General features: G+C 40.4%; 1 protein-coding gene across 3 annotated transcripts in view; it reads right to left on the bottom strand.

Annotated features, from left to right (window-relative positions):
* NOS2 (nitric oxide synthase 2) overlaps positions 1 to 4,533 on the bottom strand; it is a 50,851-nt gene extending 46,318 nt beyond the window's left edge. For all 3 annotated transcript variants that reach the window (XR_014174639.1, XM_081944346.1, XM_081944347.1), the window contains exons 1-2: positions 4,475 to 4,533; positions 2,004 to 2,068 (exon numbers count right to left, since the gene is read on the bottom strand). The gene's annotated coding sequence lies outside the window, so the exon portion shown is untranslated. The remainder of the gene's footprint in view (positions 1 to 2,003; positions 2,069 to 4,474) is intronic.
* Positions 4,534 to 5,489: the final 956 nt, after the last annotated feature.

The following is a 5,489-nucleotide window of genomic DNA, read 5'->3' as shown; positions in this document are numbered from 1 at the left end:
GAAGACAGTGCTAAACCATTTCCATACGTGCAAAAAAAAAGGAAAAAAGGAAAAAAAAGCACACAGACATATCTATGCCACTAACTAAACTCACACAAGTTTGATAAATAAACTCAAAGGGGCATTACTATACTTTTAACCTTTAAGCAGTTGGCTCTCATTCTCTGCAAAATGGGATGAAACTTTCATTCTCGGCTTCCTTCCATTAAAACAGAATTAAGAAACGCCATTATTTTGCAATGTCATGTAAAAACTGGGGAGCATGCAACATGGACATGAATGATAATTAGGTAATATTTAATCAAATTTTAAATGGGAAAAGTTATCTGTCTGCCTTTTATCTATGTATCTATATTAATTTTATTTATTTTTATCCCACAATAACTCAAGGTAACAAATATAGCTAATATTCCCTCCCTCCACCTATTTTTCCCACAACAACCCTGTGAGATTGGTTGGGCTAAGAGAGAAACACTGCTCCAAAACCACTGACCTAACTTTCTAAACCATACATCACAATTGTCTCTAGGGGATCCTGGTTTATATGTATATGTACACACACCCATCAGAGCACAAGGAAGCATTTTAAGCCATTTTGCTACTAATGGACAAAATTTAAGTTGCAACGCCAAATCTCCTATTTATAAGTGAATAAACCTCCCTAAATAGAGACGGCTACAAATCTAAACAGGGACCTTCCATCTTAATGCATTAAATACTCATCCTAAATACCACCAATTGCCAGTTGTAAATGTAAAATATTGAACAATCTTTTCTTTAATGCAGGCTGTGGAGTTATAACGCACATCTATATTAGCTTCCCAGCTTCATCCTAAATAACAAGATGGGCAGTATATAAATGTAATAAATAAAATAAATTCATAAAATCTATATGCCTTTGGTTTTTTTTTAAAAAATTAGTCGATAAGAATGTATTTGAGCAGGGCTGAATCCAAAATGAGTTTGTTAAAAAAAAAAATCTCTTGAAAGATAACATTAAATGCCATGCTATATTTATGAATCTCAAAATAATGGTCGTCGTTCCATTTCATTTGACGAAAGTGAAGTAGATTGCTTTTTGAGGGACTCGTATAAAGGAATCTGGTGTTTCTAAATTTATAAAAGGCATTGCAATCATTTGTTTAAAGAGCTTACTCCAAGGGCTGCTTTTCGACCAACTTGTAAGACATTCCCCTCATCCCCAGGCATTAAAATTGCCCGCACTCAACTTGCACAAAATTCCAATCAATTTGAAGATGGTGCCAAGAGCAAGGGAAGTCCTAGGAAAGTTGCAATTTCCCATGAACTTACCAGAAACTCAGTGGGACGCACACCTCAGCATCATTCCCCTGTTGCAGATTTCAGATCCAGAGCTCTTGAATCAGTTCCTGCTGCTGCCCGGATCAGATTTTTAAAAATCACTTTGGAAGACTACCTGGCTGGGTTCCTAAAACCTTCCGGAGTTTCCTGTTGCCATACAAAACCTGACAGACAAAAACCGTGCCAGGAATGTGCATGTTTCTTAAGCAAGCATCAGTCTTCTTTCTCTTGCACGTTAGCCGGAGACAATATTGGCCAATTACTTCTCTCAGCCAAAATATCTACTACACTGATCCAACTTGAGAAGCCTCTGCTGCCCCACAGAGGCAACGATTTCAACATTCCTTTTCACACAGCTGGCAGGAGAAAATGATCTTACCTTAAACTTTTTTCTTTCTTTTATTTTAACCTGTCTTTTGCAAGACCTTTGTAGCCAGGAGGTTCCTCTCTCTGAATATTCACCCACTCATTGGACCATAAAACAAAGTCAATTGCATTTTATACCCTCTTTAAAGGAAGCAAAGATAGGTGGGGAGTCCCTTACTTTTTAGAGTGACAAATGAGTCATTTTTGGCTTTCCTCGCAAACAGGCAGGATGTTTAGCAACACAGCTTTATTGCCATTATATAAGCCAGCACAAAATAGTTAAGTTAGTTTATGTCTTTTTTTTTTCTAAAACTCACCGGCATCTTACTAATGAGGGAATTTCCAAGACTCTGCTGAATTTTCTCTTCCTCCAAATCAGATCCTGTAGAGAGGAGTGATGATGTAACGATGAGAAAATAATTTTTAACATAAAATACGGTATAGGGTTTCCTGCCTAGGCAGGGGGTTGGACTAGAAGACCTCCAAGGTCCCATCCAACTCTACTATTGTATTGTATTAGAATAACATAAAGAAGAAAATAAATGTCTGAATATAATTGCAGTACTATCATTGTATTGCAGTGACATTTTTAATTCAGTTGGAAGCATTTTTTTTCCTACTTACTTTTTCTCCTGGCCTCATTCACTTTTTAGAGTGTGGCCCTTCTGTTGAAAGAATGCGCAGCCCACTCTGTCCACAAAATTGCTGCCCCTCAAACCATGGTATGCCTGGTTATCCCACAGTGACCAGTTAATCTGACATGCGACTAGACAATTTGTGACTTTCCAGAGGTTATTGGACTCTGCTTCCAATTATCCTTGGCCAACTGGGTCAGGAGCTGTTAAGTAATGAAATCTAATATTTAGAGGGGCAATGGTACCCCATTTCTGATTTAACTCTAATTTAACAATCTCTGCTTAAGCTATTGGCTTGGCCACACAGTCCCTTTCACTTATTATTGAATGTTGCAAGTTCTCAATTTTATATCTGCTTCATATCTATTATATATACACCGTATTTTTCGGAGTATAAGATGCTCTGAAGTATAAGACGCAACTAGCTTTTGGGGAGGAAAGAAAATCTGCCTCTGCATCCCAGCAATTTGCCTTCTTGCAGCAAACAGAGTGTTTCAGTTTCAATTTCAGCACAGTCTGATTAGCACAATCAGATGATTGTCGGTTGGATCTGCCTGTTCTGGGCGACGGGAATCGGAATGGGTGGAAAATGGGGCACACAGAGGCTGAAAACGGGGCACACGGAGGCGGCAATAGGCAATGGCAATCCATACAGCCTGAAACAGCTGATGGTCAGGAGGCCGATCCAACCAATAATCAGCTGCTTGTGCTAATCAGGCTGTGCTGAAGCTGAAACAGGCTGTTTGCTGTTAGGAGGTAAGTTGCTGGGAGGCAGAGACCAAATGGTGGGGGCCGGCAGGTGGGCAGGACTACATTCGGTGTATAAGACACACCCAAATTTTCACCCTCTTTTAGGGGGGGAAAGTGTGTCTTAAACTCTGAAAAATATGGTAGTTCATATGCTTGTATACTATGTGAAGTAATAGAGAGCCAATTTGACATAGGAGATAAATTTCACATGGAAACCTAACTTCAGGAGAGCCAATCCGGCGTAGTTGTTAAAGCATTAGTCTAGAAACCGGGAGATCATGAATTCTAGTCCTGCCTTAGGAGCAAAGTCAATGGCAAACCAATTCTGAAAAATCTTGCCAAGAAAATCCCAAAGGTGCTTTTTTTTTTTCCAAGAGGCAACTGGATTTCTGGTTTTTCTTTGAAGACATTTTGCTTCACATCCAAGAAGCTTATTCAGAGCTGAAGAAGCTTCTTGGATGTGAAGCGAAACATCTTCAAAGAAAAACCAGAAAGTCCAGTTGCCTCTTGAAAAATAAAAGCACCTTTGGGACAACCAAGACCTGGATAACTGAGAATCTCCATGGACACTTGCCAAGAAAACTGCAGGGACTTTTTTGGGTAGGAGTGAAGAGTAAGGGCAATGGAAGAGTTTAGTACAGTGCTTAAACCACCGGGCCAGAAAGTTCTAGTCCCACTTCAAACACAAAGCCAGCTAGGAGACTTTGGGCCAGTCACTCCCTTTCAGCCCTGGGATGCCAGCAATAGCAATACAATAATACAATAGTAGAGTTGGAAAGGACCTTGGAGGTCTTCTAGTCCAACCCCCTGCCTAGGCAGGAAACCCTATACCGTTTCAGACAAATAGCTATCCAACATCTTCTTAAAGACTTGCAGTGTTGGGGCATTCACAACTTCTGGAGGCAACTTCTGTTCCACTGATTAATTGTTCTAACTGTCAGGAAATTTCTCCTCAATTCTAAGTTGCTTCTCTCCTTGATCAGTTTCCACCCATTGCTTCTTGTTCTGCCCTCAGGTGCCTTGGAGAACAGTTTGACTCCCTCTTCTTTGTGGCAGCCCCTGAGATATTGGAACACTGCTATCATGTCTCCCCTAGTCCTTCTTTCTCTTAAGCTAAACATACCCAGTTCCTGCAACCGTTCTTCATATGTTTTAGTCTCCAGTCCCCTAATCATCTTTGTTGCTCTTCTCTGCACTCTTTCTAGAGTCTCCACATCTTTTTTACATCGTGGCGACCAGAACTGAATGCAGTTTTCCAAGTGTGGCCTTACCAAGGCATTATAAAGTGGTATTATAAAGTGGCAAAGCACTTCTGAAATGTTGCCAAGAAACCCACAGTCGCCAGGACTTAACACCCACTCAAAGGACCAAACCAAAATAAAATAATTGGATCTTGAACCAACCTGCTCAAGCCTGTTGAGCATATCCCATTTTTTCCCTTTCGCTTTGGGGCCATCCTCTGCTGCAATTCCTTATCCTAAGAGGAACAAAGCTGATTTGGCACAGAGGCTCCTTTTGGGGAAGGATCCAAGCTGTCTGATGAAGATGCTGCAATACAAATTCAGGGAACGAATTAGCAGGCTAAAAAAAGCAAGAAGGGAGAAAGAAGTTATTAATGTTAGAATCCCAACCATCTGCTTGGAAGTCCAACTTTAGAGACTGCTAGACAAGTGGATTGCATCTTCATAGAATTATATCACTGATCATCTCAGAAGAAAATCTCCTAGAGAATAGTCAGGGATGATTTTTAAAGTGGCTATGCCTTCCTTGTCTTCTTTTCTGTCTGATCATTTGGTGTTTTAAGTGAAATTTTGATTTGTTTTTGTACTTGCCTGGTTCTAGAAATCTGGAAGAGGGTCGTTTCGAGTAGATTTTATGAACATGATTTTATAAATAGCCAAAGACTTTATTCAGATAAAGCAAAGCTGGAGAGTAATAAGAAAAACTGTGTGGTGGTGGCATAGATTGGCATTTTTCTAGAGTTCAACAGAGAATAAGACCAGAGAGTGTCTTATCTATGGTGTGTGGGAATGAGGTCGCCATGGTGTGTGTGCAGATCAGTTTTCCTGATTGGAACACATATACGGAATTTGGGACTGAAATAAATTGAGTATTGAATGCGGGTTGAGCTGGATGCCCACTGGGAGGACCCCATCTAGAAAGCTGTGTCTGCAAAATAGAACAATGCATAACAGAGACTTTCCAGGCTAAAGCAGCCTAGGGAACACACAGTCCAAGCTGATAAGATACTAACACCAAAAAGCACCGCTTGAGCGACAGGCAAATGTATTGTATGTAACCAATGATAATTCAGAATGCTTTTGTTTCCGCATATGCTGCTAATAAAAGGGGGGTCCAGAATTCATTCTGGGCCCACTCGCTCCGAGGAAAACCGTGCGTTTGTCTTCATTCCCCCCT

Source organism: Natrix helvetica, assembly GCF_964273705.1.
Source record: "Natrix helvetica genome assembly, chromosome: 2".
In the NCBI taxonomy this organism is placed as follows: Eukaryota; Metazoa; Chordata; class Lepidosauria; order Squamata; family Natricidae; genus Natrix; species Natrix helvetica.
The sequence above is the reverse complement of the archived record's forward strand: the minus strand, read 5'-3'. Positions and strand labels throughout refer to the sequence as shown.